Genomic DNA, 14,666 nt, shown 5'->3' with positions numbered 1-14,666 from the left:
AAAACCAGAAATTCATGCCTGCTATCTCCTCTGCCACAGAAACTAACTTGTTGCCTCTCCTAGGCATTCTTCTTTATTTATAGAACCAAGCGTTTCAGAGACTTTGTTAATGCTAGAAATCCTTAACACATCAGGAATTACTCCCTTCTATCACTGATAGAATTTTCCTTAGGAAGGAAATTGGAGTCAATAAGGAATACAATGCGGGGCTCAATGGGATGGGTGGTTTGGAAAAAGGGATCAAAGAAGATGGACTTTCACTATATACAGTTAGAAGGCACGCACTGTAATCTCTCTGGGAGTTGTAAACCTAGAAACCCTAAGGCGGCACCTCCTCACTGGCAGCTCCCATGCACCATCAGCTCCTCAGGAGAAAGATGTGCAGTCTCCTCCCTTATGATTTGTCTCCGAAAACTCACTGGAAGCTCAGCTATGAGTTGGTTCCAACTGGATGACAATGGGTTTGAGGGACTTGGGGGGGGGGGCGGCAGTGTTTGTAACATTTTGAAGTTAAATTGTGTGCATTCAAAACCAGTCAGTAAAGGAGAGAAATACATTCGACTTTTTAAAAAGTTGATTTGCAGCGTGTGTGTGTGTGTGTGTGTGTGTGTGTGTGTGTGTGTACAATTATTTGCCTCTTCCATTTCTGTTTGCTGCTTGGAGGCTCCTGTGGAGTGGTTCCACTCTAGGACATAGTTTCACCTAAGGAATGTTTTGATTGTTTTATTGGGGCTTTTCCTCCACAAGTGGGTGTCAGCTGACTGGACTTTGGCTCCATTTAACTCAAAATGACCCAAGGGCAGAGGGTCTACTGGGTTTATAGTCAACAGCATTTGTTGGGTGTGTCTGTCTTTAAAAAATAACCTCAGGCCTATGGTCCTTGGGCCAAATTAATTAGTTTTGGGATGAACATTCTTTAAGTGGTACAGCAATCCTCTATTTGTTGTACTGCAGTGACTTGGAGTTGCTGTGGTACCGAACACTGTGCCATACATAGGTTTGTCATATACCATAATGGTTACCCATCATGGTCAGTATTTGGTGCAGCTCCCAGATTGATTCAGGTTTGGAAGCAGGAGTGGCATCCACCTCCTAAACCACATTCCTCTGGAAACTCTATGAGTACAGAGAAATTATGTTAGTTATAGAACAGGGTTTGGGTCTTTTGTTCATAGGGTCACTATGTGTTGTATTCTATTTGATGGCACTTTGCTAAGAGAGACTACTAGTATTGTTGTATTTTGGAGGAACCTTCTTCTAAGTTGTGCAGCATTCTTCTGTCAATTTGCTGTACTGAGGTAATCTGGTTTTGCAGTGATGCTGAACCTTGTGCCATTGGTGTGTCAAGTGTCCAAAGTTGCCCAAAGTGGATAGTGTTTGGTGGAGCTCCCAGTTTAAGACAGATTTGGAAGCAGGAGTACCATCTACTTCCTAAACTACATGCCTATGGAAACTCTATGAACTTGGAGAAACGACAATAGTTATAGAAAGACATCAGGTATTTTGTTCATAGAGTCTCTCTATAAATAATGTTTGATTAAAGGGAGCTCTGGTGGCCTAGTGGCAAGAAGTTGCACTGCAATCCCAGAGGTATGTGTTTCGAATCCACCAGATGCTCTGGTGGAGAAGGAGGGGCAATTTCCTCCTGTACCAGTCAGATCTGATTTGATGGTACATGCACAAAAATAATAAGAAGAATTAAAAAATTTGAATCATGATTGACTCAACAGCAATCAATAACAAAAGCAACAACATTCTGGTTTATGAGCTAATGTGAGTTTTATCTTTATGCTACTCTTCTGAATTTTTTTTTTGGTTCATTTCTTCTTAATGAGCTTCAAATTACTAATCTAAAAATTGTAATTCCTAATACGTAGTAAACAATACTACAAATAACATATGAAATTATATCGTCTTTTCAGTTCTGCCTTCCTCTGGCCCAGAAATTGGCAGCATTAAGCAGACATGAGGCAGAATGGTATGTGAAGAGGATTAATAACATATGTATGTAGCTAATGAACTCGAGCGTCCTGTTGCTAGAATGAACAGAATGAAGGCTCTGAGCACCAGATCCTTTTAGCTTTCTCAGGAAAAAAAATTCAACCTGCTATACCCTTGGCTTATTAATGCAGTGCTACACAATACAAGAGACATCAAAGGAAGTAAGACACCACCTCTCACCTCAATAGGATAAGAACAGGCTAGGGAATATACCATTGGAGAAAAACCAGGAAAGTGCTCAGGGTTTCAAAGGAGAGAAAGGATATACCAAGATGGAGGGAGATACTAGAAAATATTTTCTTTATCTCGTCATTCATTCAGCAGGGGAGCTCTGGTGATGTAGCCCACAGGGGGTTGTGCTGCTAACCCCCCAAGGCAACACTTTTCACGCAACACTTTTCACACAGTTTGCATCCACCAGCAATTACTTGGAGAAAGCTGGGCAATCTATTCCCATGATTTAGTCTCCAAAAACCACTGGAAGGCTAGGTGTCTGGATGGTTGGTTCTAATCGAACAACAGTGAGTAAATGTGAATTCAGTCCATGAATAAGTATTTACTAGCATTAAAAGATGATGGAAAGAGTATAAAAAATTATTGTACCAAAAGGAACTGGTAGACACAGAACAATTTCATGAAACAACATATGAGCAAGAGCCTGTGGTGATGAAGAAAGTTCAAGCTGCTCTGAAAGAATTGTCAAAAAACAAGTCCCCAGGAACTGAAGGCATACAGATTGACATATTTCAACAAACAAATGCTGACGTGGATGTGTTCACCAAGTTGTGCCAAGAAATCCGGAGGACACATACTTGGCCAACTGACTGTAAGAGATCTATATTTGTTCCCATTCCAAAGAAAGGTGATCCAATAGAATGTGGAAATTATCGAACAGTTTTATTGATATCACATGCAAGCAAGATTCTGCTGAAGAGAATCCAAAAAAGACTGGAACAGCACATCAACAGAGAATTTCCTGGAGTGCAGGCTGGGTGTAGAAGAGGCAGTGGCACTAGGGATATTATAGCTAATGTCAGATGGATCTTGGATGAAAGCAGAGAATACAAGAGGAATGTCTATCTGTGTTTCATTGACTATGCAAAGGCATTTGACTGTGTAAATCACAAGAAACTGTGGCTGACTCTGAGAAGAATGGGAATCCCAGAACACTTGATTGTGTTTATGTGAAACCTATACTTAGACCAGGAGTCAATCATCAGAACAGAGCAAGGAAACACTGCATGTTTCAAAATTGGGAAGGGTGTGCACCAAGGATGTGTCCTATTTCCATATCTTTTCAATCTATATGTGGAACAGATTATCCAGGAAGCTGGGCTCTGTGAAGAGAAGTGTGGCATTAGGATTGGAGGTAGACTCAACAATCTGCATTATGCAGATGGCACAACCCTGTTTGATGAAACTAAGGAAGACCTGAAGCGCTTACTGCAGAAGGTCAAGGACTACAGCCTTCAATATGGATTAAAGATCAACATCAAGAAAACAAAGATTCTCACCATTGGGCCAACTGGCAGTATCATGATGAATGGTGAAGAGATTGAGATTGTTAACAGCTTCTGTTTGCTTGGCTCTACAATCAACACTCTTGGTACCAGCAGCCAGAAAATTAAAAGATGAATTGCATTGGGAAAGTCTGCTGTCAAAGACCTCTCCGAGGTACTGATGATGTCAGTCTAGAGACTAAGGTGCGCCTGATACAGGCCATAGTCCTTGCAGTCATTTGCTATGCATCAGAAAGAAGCTGGACAATGACTAGGGATGACAGAAGGAGAATTGGTGCCTTTGAGCTATGGTGCTGGAGAAGAGTATTGAACATAGCATGGTCTGCTAAGAGAACAAACAAGTTTGTCCTGGAGAGGGTGAAGCCAGGCTATTCCTCGGAAGCAAGGATTCTGAAGCTTCATCTGACATACTTCGGACATGTTGCAAGGAGGGATCAGTCCTTGGAGAGGGACATTTTGCTTGAGAGGATGGAGGGACAGCACAGGAGAGGAAGACCCTTGATGAGATGGATTGATTCAGTTACTGGGGTTATGGCAATAGGCATGTCAGAGACAATAAGATTGGCACAGGATAGAGCAGGGCTTAGGGCTGTTGTATGAGTCGCTATGAGTCGCAAGCAACTTGACAGCACATAATAACAACAGTGTCCCAGTGATAAGAAGCCACACTGCAACCCCAAAGTCAGCAAGTGCCTGTAGTTTGAATCCATCAGTTACTCCACGGAAGGATGAGCAATCTCCTCCCATGACATTTACGGTCCCTGAGGGTCAGTCAGCTCCATGTTAGTTCTGACTTGACCGCACACAACAGCAGCTGCATGCTTTAATGTAATGTACCTTCAAGTAGAAGCTGACTCAAAGAGGACCTCAAAGTTGACCCAGCATCAGATTTTCAGAGGCAGTAAATTACAAAGGAGATTGCTCACTTTCTCGCTCTGAACAGCTGATGGATTGGACCAAAGTGCCTTTGAGTTGGCAGCACAATTCCTTACCCCTAACCCATCAGAATGGGAGTTCCAGAGCACTTAATTATGCCTATATGAAATCTATACCTAGACCAAGAAACTGTTGCTTGAACAGAGCAAGAGAATAATGTTGTTTTTATTGTTATGTGCCATCAAGTCACTTGCAACTCATAGCAACCCTATGTACAACAGCCCTAAACCCTGCTCTATTCTGTGCCAACCTTATTGTCTCTGACACACCTATCCTCATTATCCCAGTGACTGAATCAATCCACCTCATCAAGGGTCTTCCTCTCCCGTGCTGTCCACCCCCCCCCAGCATGATGTCTCTCTCCAAGGACCAGTCTCTCCTTGAAACACATCTAAAGTATGTAAGGAGAAGTTATGCACCAGGGCTGTATTCTTTCTCCATACTTATTCAATCTGTATCCTGAGCGAATCTTTAGAGAAGTTGGACTTTATGAAGAAGAGTGAGGCATCAGTATTGGAAGAACCTTGTTGGCTCAAAGTGAGGAGGACCTGAAGTGCTACTGCAAAGGATCAAAGACTGCAGGCTTCAGTATAAATTACATATCAACATCAAGAAAGAAAGTAAAATCTTCATCATTGAGTCATTAGGATAAATGGAGAAAAAACTGAAGTGGTAAATTATTTCATCTTGCTTGAACCAATAATCCAGCAACCAGGAGATCAGAAGATATATAGCACTAGGAAGGTATGGTCATCAGAGATCTCTCCAAAGTCTTGACGAGAAATGAGGTCTGTTTAAAGACTAAGGTACACCTGATTTAAGCAAGCCTCAATCTTTCCAATTACCTACTATGCATCTGAGAGGAGACAATAAGGACAAGAGGAGAAGAATTGGTGAATTTTAGTTGTAGTGTTGGAGGAGAATGCTGAATGTTCCATGGGCTGCCAAAACAACAAACAGATACGGAGAAATGAAACCAGTGTGCCCCTTGGAGGCAAAGATCTTTGTATATATTGTTAGGAAAGGATATTCCTTTGACAGAAACATCATGCTTGGAAAGGTGGAGAGTCAATGAAGGAGAGGAAGACCCTCAACAAGATAGATTTATACAGTGACTGTAGTAATGAGCTCAACTGTATCAGACTTGTTAAGGATGGTGCAGGATAAGACAGGGTTCACACAATCGAATGGATTGAGAAATTGTGGTACATTCACACAATAGAATACTACACAGCATGCAGGAGCAATGGTTTTGAAAATTATTATGTAACTTGGGACAGACTAGAGAGCTTTATGCTGAGTGAACTAACTCAGTCTCATAAGGACAAATACTTCAGAAGACCATTATGTAGAAATAGAAAGATAACTAGTGAAACGTATATGAGGATCCAAGGGGGTGAAGGTGGGGCGAGCAGAGTGGTAAGGAAGCCATAGGGGAAATCATAGGGTTGCACAACTTGGTGACTGGAGGGAGGAGAGGATAAAGGAAATGTGAAAGATCCAGTGTGGATCTAGAAAAACAGGGTAATGCTGGGCACAGTTCAATGGTGATTTATTTTATAAAACATAATGAATGGGAATGATTATATGAAACACAATGTGAATGAAGAATAGTGTGAAGCAAAATGTATACAAATTTTGTAAGCAAACCAACATAAAACAAAAGAATTTTTTTAAAGGTCTCAGACCCTGCATGAGATGGATTTACACAGCGACTGTGACAATGGGGTCAGGTGTATTGGTGATGGTGTGATTTGCTCAGGATAGGGTAAGGTTCAGAGACATTGTTCGTAGGGTTGCTACAAGTTGTAGTCAACTCAATGGTACATAACAACAACAACATACCACAAGGCTCCTTGGTGCCATTACAGGTATGTTAAGAGAACTGTGTCATGTGGAATCATGGAAGGATTCTGAGGGAAACATAATAGAGGGATGAGTTTTCTAGAGGTAGATATATGGTCCACATTATCTTCTACCAATTCCAGCATCAATTTTCTCTCCTATAGTTCTCACCTTTTCTATTAAATTCAATAATTCATTGCAATGGCCACACAGAACTAACAGACAGTATCATGATTATGGAGTTTGTTATGGAAGTAGCAGGTTACAATTGAGGTTGGAAATACTTGAGATACAATTCTTCTATCAGGACAGCTTCTCAGATGTGCTCAGGCCTCTATGTTTATGACCGTTGGCTTTGTGGCCTTGGCCTCTTCTCTGCTTGGCAAAGTGTTGCAAACTCTTTTAGCTCTGCCAATTACGTGCCACCTCCACTCTCAATAAGCCTAGGCCCAAGGGCTTGGCTCTATCTTCTTGCATTAACAGACCAAGATGGATCCTCCTTTGCCAGCAAGCACTATACTTTCTCACTCTGTGAACCAGAAGCTTAAAATTATCTCTAAAACTGTCTTGGAGAGGGTGAAACAAGGCTACTTCTTGGAGGCAAAGATTTGAAGCTCTGTCTCACATACTTTGGGCATATGGCCAGGAGGAACCAGCCCTTGGAGAAGAACAATATGCTTGGAAGGGTGGGGGGACAGCGCAGGAGAGGAAGACCCCCCGAAAGAGATGGACTAACACAGTCACTGGGATAATGGGGCTGGTGTGTTGGAGATGGTGAGACTGGCTCTGGATAGGGCATGGTTCAGAGCGGTTTATACTGGGTTGCTATGAGTCGCAGGCAACTCAATGGCACATAACAACAATAACAACTGGTAACGGGCTCTTTGCCACCTCTGCTGCCACAGTACTCCCTCCATGGTTCATTGGAAGTCCAAAGGATACACTAAACACTCTGGTTCTTTCTTCTTGATGTTGGTGAAATATCTCTTTTTCTGTCTCCTAGATTGCTCACTATAAGCATGGTAGATGGAAGAACAAATAAATTTTTATGTTATTTTTCAACACATCTTATTTTTATGGTTCCACACAAAACGTTCCTTTTACCCTATGCACATTATTAGCCAATAATCTAACCCCCTTGGTGGGCCACTAACACCTTACTTTTACATAGTCCAGCCCTGTCTTACAATGTGAGAATTAAAACCAATGCTAGAAAAATGACGCACTGAATAATCCACTACAGCACACTATGAAGATGAGATGCTTGTGATCTAACAAGGAATTGGATAGCTTGCAAATATTATTGTGAATAAAGTGTATGTCCTCTTTATGAGGGTGGGATGGGACCATGAAAATAATGTATATGCAATAGTAATAAGGGGATTGGCCAGTTTTACCATCCCACCAGGCTTAAAGGGAAACAAACCCAGGGCAAAAAAGGAGGTCTCACTAGTATCAACAAAGAATAGTTGAGAGTGATGGCAGAAGACCCTAGAAACTAACAGGAGAAGGTGTAATGGGGTCCTGGGACCACAGATCAGAAAGCAGCGTGCCTTCAGACCGGAGGCTTGCTCAGGAGTGAAGTGCCTCTGGACATGTAATAAAGCCAAGTGGCTTGGTGCCAAGGCTTACTGACAGAATGGGGTACCTTGGAGTGTTTATTAGCAGAACTAAAAAAGCTTGTAACACTTGTCTGAGCAGAACAAAGTAAAAGAACCTAGGGTAGGGTGTGGTGAGAAGCCTAGGACAAGAAAGATAGGTGCCTTTGTGCATTGCTGAGAGGCTGTCCTGATTGAATAAGTAAATTCTGTTGCTAAAATATAGCTTACCATTTCCCTAACAAATTCCATAAGCATGAGTTGTTGTTGTAAGGTGCTGTCGAGCCATATACAACTCATAGAAACTGTATGAACAACTGGTCTGAACCCTGCCCTATGCTGTGACATCCTCATCATCAAGGACATCCTTGAGGCCACTCTTACAGTCACTGTGACAATATCTTCTTGTTCAGGGTCTTAATCTCTTTTGCTGACCCTCCACCTTTCCAAGCATGGTATCTTTTTCCAAGGGCTTGCTATTTCTAACAACATGCTGAAAATATGAGAGACAAAGTTCTCCATCCTTGCCTCTAAGGAGCACCCTGGTTGCACTTTCTCCAAGATGTATCTCTTTGGGTTTTTTTGGCAATCCATGGGATATTCGGTACTCTTCTCTAACACCACAACTCAAAGACCTCAGTTCTTTTTCTGACATCCTAATTCATTATCTAACATTCAGATGCATAGCAGGTGATGAAAAAGACCATGGTTTGAATCAGGCACATCTTAGTCTTTAAACTGACATCATTGTTCTGCATTACTTTGGAATACTGATATAAGATTTTCCCAATGCAACACATCTTTTGATTTCTTTATTGTTAGCACTAAACCTGTGAATCCAACTTAGATGAAATTGTTGAGAATTTAAATTTTTTTCTCCATCTATCATGATGAAAGGTTGGAAGGTCGGCAACAGAGAAGAAGACCCTCGGTCAGGTGGATTGACATGATGGTTGTGGCCATGGTATCTAGTGTCAGGAAGTGTGAAGTTGCACAGAATAGGACAGGGTTCAGATCTGTTGTTCATAGGGTTGCTATGAGTCGTACTCAACTCAAAGGCACCTAACAACAGCAACAACATCATGATGTTGCCTATTGACCTAACGGGGAGGATTTTTGTTTTCCTGATGTTGAAATGTAATCCATATTAAAGGCTCTAGTCTTTGATCTTCTGCAGAAAGCTTCTAAGCCCTCCTCACTTTGAACAAGCAAGGTTGTGTTATCTGCATATCACAGGTTGTTGAGAAGTCTTCCTACAATCCTGTACTACATTCTTCTTCAGAAAGTCCAGCTTCTCAAATTATTTGCTCAGCGCACAGATTGGCTAGGTATAGAGAAAGGATACAGGTCCGACATACCTTGTCTTGATTTTAAACCAGTGTTCCCTTGTTCTGTTTGGGTTTGGATAGCAGCTTCTTGATCTAATTATAGGTTTCACATAAGCCCCAAATAAGTGTTCTGGGATTCCTCTTTTTCTGTTAGCCAAAATTTATTACAATCTACAGTAAAATGCTTTTGCAAAGTCAATAAATCTCAAGTAAACATCCTTCGCATCAGCAATGCTATCTCTGGTCCACAACTTCTTCTAAATCCACTTGAATTTCTGGCAATTCTCTATTAATGTACTATCCTGGCCATTTTTTAAACAATCTCTAACAAGATTTCATTTGCCGGTGACAATAATGCTACTGTTCTTTAATTTCCCACATTCTGTTGCATAACCTTTTTTGGGGAATGGGAACAAATATGGATCTCTTCCAGCTAATCGGACAGATAGCTGTCTTCCAAATTTCTTGGCATAGCCTCATAAACAAGTCCAAGGTTGCATCTGTTTGTTGAAACTTGTATGGACTTGGTGACAGAAACAAGGCTGGAGATTGAAACATTGAATTTTGTATAATCAATGATCTATTCATTGCAAATAACTAACCCCCCTCCCCATAAATAGTCACTATAAAACTTAATGGACAACACAGGAATCAGATTGACTATATTTTTTTAAGGAACAGTTGGACACTCTCAATATCAGCCCTTAAAACCAGGTCAAGGGCTGACTATGGAACAGACCAGCAATTACTCATGTACATGTTCACAATGACACTGAATAAAATGAAAACTAGTCCATAAGTGCTAAAATATGACCTTGATTTTATCCTACTTTAATTTAGAAACCATCTCAGTAATAGGTGTAAGGCACTGAACACTAATGTTAGAAGACTAGTTAAACTGTGGGATGACATCAAAGATTATCATCCACGAAGAAAGCAAAAGGGCCTTACAAAGACAGAGAAAGAAAAGAGTAAAATGGATGTCAGTAGAGATTCTGAAAATTGCATTTGAATGAGGAGAAGCCAAAACAAAGGGAAGAAATGCCAAATTAAAAGGGACAAACAGAAAATGTCAGAGAGTAGTTTGAAAAGACAAAGCAAGGTATTAGAGACAAATGTGTAGAGCACTGGAGTTACAGAACAAGAAGTGAAAAACTCACTTGGCATTTCTCAAACTGAAAGAGTTGAGGAATAAGCCTCCAGTTGCAATACTGAAGGATGCTATGGGCAAATTATTGAATAATCCAGGGAAGCATCAATAGAAGATGGAAAGTATACACAGATCCACTCTACCAAAAAAGACCTGCCTGACATGGAACTAACTATTTCAGGAAATAGCATATGATCAAGAACCAATGTTAATGAGGAAGAAGCTGCACTTGAGAGCATTGACAAAAACTAGGGCTCAGGAATTGATAGAATAAACATAAGCACTATTGGTGCGGGGAGCTCTGGTAGACAAGTGATAAGAAGCTGTGTTGCAATCCCAAAGCTACGCTGTTCAAAGGCACCAGCTGCTCTGCAGGAGGAGGACTGGCAATCTCTTCTCATGTGATTAACTTCCTCTGAAAACCCACTGGAGGGTCAGTTACGAGTTGGTTCTGGCTCAATGGCACACACAACAACTGGTGAAGGGAACACTGGTAACATAGTGGTAAGATGCTGTGCTATAACCCCAAATGCACCCAGTTCGAATCCACCAGCAGCTCTGCAGAAGGATGGGCATCTCTTTCTGTGCAATTTACCACCTCTGAAAAACCACTGGAGGGTCAGCAATGGGCTGTTTCCGACCCAGCGGCACACAATTACAACAGCTATTGGTGAATTCTGTGAAGCTATTGCAGTAAACTCTTGAACACAGAAGAAAAGTAGAGAGAGCGTTGTGGGAGAGCCAGCTGGTGTCAGAATTAATAACATGGCTGGAAAGAGGAGGCTTGCCTGGCTTCTAACCTCATAGGAATCAGCTTTGGGCTGCTGCTTCTGCTGAAACTGTTTCTCTCTCTCCCTTCTGAAGTCAGAGGAGGTTAGATGCCTTGTCTTCCATGCCATTTCTACAGTGGGACTTCTTAGGTTTCAGAACAACTGAAATAATTTTCTTATCTGAATTTGACTTACTCCAACTGACCCTCTTGGAAATGGAATCTTCTACCAGATCTTTCACTCTAAGATAGAACCTGTTTCTGGCTTCCTGCATTACCTGTGTGAGCTGACACCTGTCCGGGAGGGTCTGGGAGGTCCAATGCCAAAGTACTCCCAGGTCTTTGCTCTTGATTGTTGTTATTAGGTGCAGTCAAGTTACTTATAACTCACAGTGACCCTGTGAACAACAGACATGAACTTTACCCTATCTTGTGCCATTCTCACCATCACTGATATGCTCTAGCCTATTGTATTGTGATTGTGACAATCCTTCTAGTTGAGGGTCGTCTTCTGTTTTTCTGACCCTCCACCTTTCCCAGCATGATATCTTTTTTCCAGAGACTGACCCCTCTTGACAACAGGTCCAAAATATGTGAGATGGAGTTTTACCATTCTTGTCGCTAGTACCTGGTGGTACTTCCTCCAAGCTAAGACTTGTTGGTTCTTATAGCAGCTCATGGGATACCCAGTACTCTTCTCCAACACCACAATGCAAAGGCATCAATTACTTTTCTGTCTTCCCTATTCACTGTCCAACTTTCAGACCTTCCCACACTAGCTGCACTCTTGAGCGAGTCTTCCCGGCCTTACTTTGTCCATCATGCCTCTCTGATTTGGGTTCTGAAATGAAAGACTGATTTCTTTGAACAAGCCCACTGGTACTAACACATCCCCAAACTGGGGCATCTGTGCAGACTGTATTACACGCCTAAAGCACAAGAACAACTATTATTCAAAAACATTCCCGACAGTTCTGTTGGAATTTCAGGGAGACTCAGTCAGTCTATAGACAGAGCCCAGTCCTACCTTTTATTTTTAATATGGGACACATAGGCTGTAAAACTTTCTCCATAACGTTATGAGCAAAGCTAAAACCTGCCTTCTGCTCTTTTAACACAAAACTCCAGAGCCAGTTTAGAAGGCACTGAAGAAGTGATCTAGCTCATTGATATATAGCAATAATGGTTGTTTATCCTTTTGAAATCATGGAGTTCTTGAGGACCTGATAAACTTTAAGGACCTGGACCTTAATGAAAATGCACATATGCTTGCTCAGAATGAAAACTCCCCCTGCCCTATTTAAACACAAAAACCCCAGCCCCTATAATCCCTTTCCTGCAAATTTTAGTAGCAACTACAGGGAGCTCTGGTGGCCTTGAAGGTATTAAGTTGCACAGCCAACCCAAAGGCAGTCAGTTCAAATTCACCAGTTTCTCCTTAGGAAGATGGACAATCTACTCCTGTGCAATTTCGACTCTGCAAACCCACTAGAAGGTCGGCTATGATTCAGTTCCAAAAAGACAGCAATGAATTGAGCATGTTGGGCTGTCCTGCGCAGCATGGTCATCTTTCTCATCCTGCAGACATGCATCAAATGACTTCTGGCTGTTCCCAAATACCAAAGTCTTGAAGGAACAAGATGTTCCACTCCAAGGACGTTCAGAAGAATGCACTTAGAAGCCAGCAAGGCATTTCCACAAAGAGCATTCCAGCAATGTCAGAAAAAAAGCCAGAGTCCCTGGAACGGTAGCTTCTCCAGATGACCACCTGCAAGAGGGTAGCATCTGTGCGGCCGCTCTGCTTGGCTCTCAAATAATCTGCCCATTTCTCTCCTGGCACAAGTCATGCGAAAGCTTTGTTGCGATAAATTCTTCTCTAATTCAGTGGGAGATGATCCCAGAGGTTAGCAGTGCCTCCTCTATGACCTACTGCATGTGAGCTTCCCTTCTGTTTCCAAGTGCTGTATAAATCTCTTTATTTTCATTTCTGCTTCTCCCAACACTTTGGATACAAACCTGAAGGGGAGAAACAAGACTCACATACTTAATCATTAATATATTCACTGAGCAGTTCCTAGGAGGCCAAACACTGCTCCTGCCGATACAAGAAAGTGAATAAGGCAGTGCCACCGCGGCTTGAGAAGGGCAGAGAAACAGAAATCACACGGTAAATGTGACTTAACGTTATCGGAGCAGGACTACAAGGAACTTTACAGTCCAATCTGATCTCCTTGGAGAGAAAGGATCACCCTTTAAGCTAAAATCTGATATCTGTCTTCCGAGAAGCCATCATAAAGTTGGGTCACAAAGTGCTCAGTATCAAACAACATTTCCGTAGGCAGAATCCTCTGTGCTTGCGGAAGAGGTTATCATCACTCTCTGAAGGGCAATTGCTATGGTGAACAAGGGCCCGGACCATTCGGAAGCCAAGATAGTATCAGGCCTAGCTGGTTACTTTATGTCTGAGACATTTATGAAATGGTGGGGAAAACACAGCATTTGCTGGGAACCCCTTTCCATGTCAAATGTCTGCAACTGCGTGTCCTTTCCAATAGTGGTGCCACCAATGAAAGCAACAGAATTTGTTGTTGTGCACATTTAAAGGCATAATCTAGATACCAAATCTACCGCCTAGCGGGTCTCCGTTTTGCAGGGAATGAGAAAGGGCCGAGTATTCTTATATTTAGGAGACTGACCGGGGCAATGCTTTTCAGGGCCTGATAAACTTTTACCGTCTTACAAGACTGGGAATTGGCAGGGCAGGAGCAGTTTGAATTCCAGGCAAGCTCAAAGGCCTTGGCAGAGAAGCGCCGGCGGATTTCACAACACAGCAGGGAAAAGGTTTCCCACCGAGAAGCGTGGAGGCAAAAGCTGTGATGCTGCAAATCGGAAGATAGGAGGCAGGAGGGTCCCCAAAGGCAGGATGTCGACAAGGAGCCTGTAACAAAACCCTTTTTATTAGAACCCTCTCAGACCCCCTTTAACAACTGTCTTCAAGGCAAATGACACTAAGCTTGTGCCGCGTGCCCCTGCCCGAGGAAGGTCCCCAATGCTCCGCACTACAGCTATTGCCCGGGCACATGCGCATGTGTCCCGTCCGCGCTGTCAACGCTGCAAAAAGCTAGTTAACGGCGCCTAAACTAGCGAGAGGAAGAGCAACTTGTTCCCTCGATTGTTCTTCAAGTCAGATTCACCGCATCCAAATTGGGTAGGAGGACAAGCAGCTCTAAGGGCTTGAGGAAGCAAACAAAAAATAAACAAACAAACAAAAACCACCAAAACCATAGCGAGCTGAAACTGCAACTCCCAGAAGACATCGCGCCACACCGCCCCCTTATGGGCGGGCCCACGGGCTCCCTAGGCTTAAAGCGGGGAGTTCTCTCCAGCACCTTGACCTGGGGTGCTGGGCCGGCTAGTTCTCCGCTTACCTAGAAGGGCGAAAGTGGTGTATTTCATTTTTACCTTCTTTTATTTGAGCTAGTAAGCAGCATCTTGCTTCTTATTTTATTTTATTTTTTT

The 14,666-nt window shown here is 42.4% G+C and overlaps 1 pseudogene; it reads right to left on the bottom strand.

Annotated features, from left to right (window-relative positions):
• Positions 1–14,666, bottom strand: part of LOC102843649 — a 116,811-nt pseudogene that overhangs the window by 76,501 nt on the left and 25,644 nt on the right.

Source organism: Elephantulus edwardii, unplaced genomic scaffold (genome assembly GCF_000299155.1).
Source record: "Elephantulus edwardii isolate Elephantulus edwardi_28Jun2011 unplaced genomic scaffold, EleEdw1.0 scaffold00052, whole genome shotgun sequence".
NCBI classification, from domain to species: Eukaryota; Metazoa; Chordata; class Mammalia; order Macroscelidea; family Macroscelididae; genus Elephantulus; species Elephantulus edwardii.
Note: the sequence above shows the minus strand (reverse complement) of the source record. Positions and strands in the feature narration are given on the sequence as shown.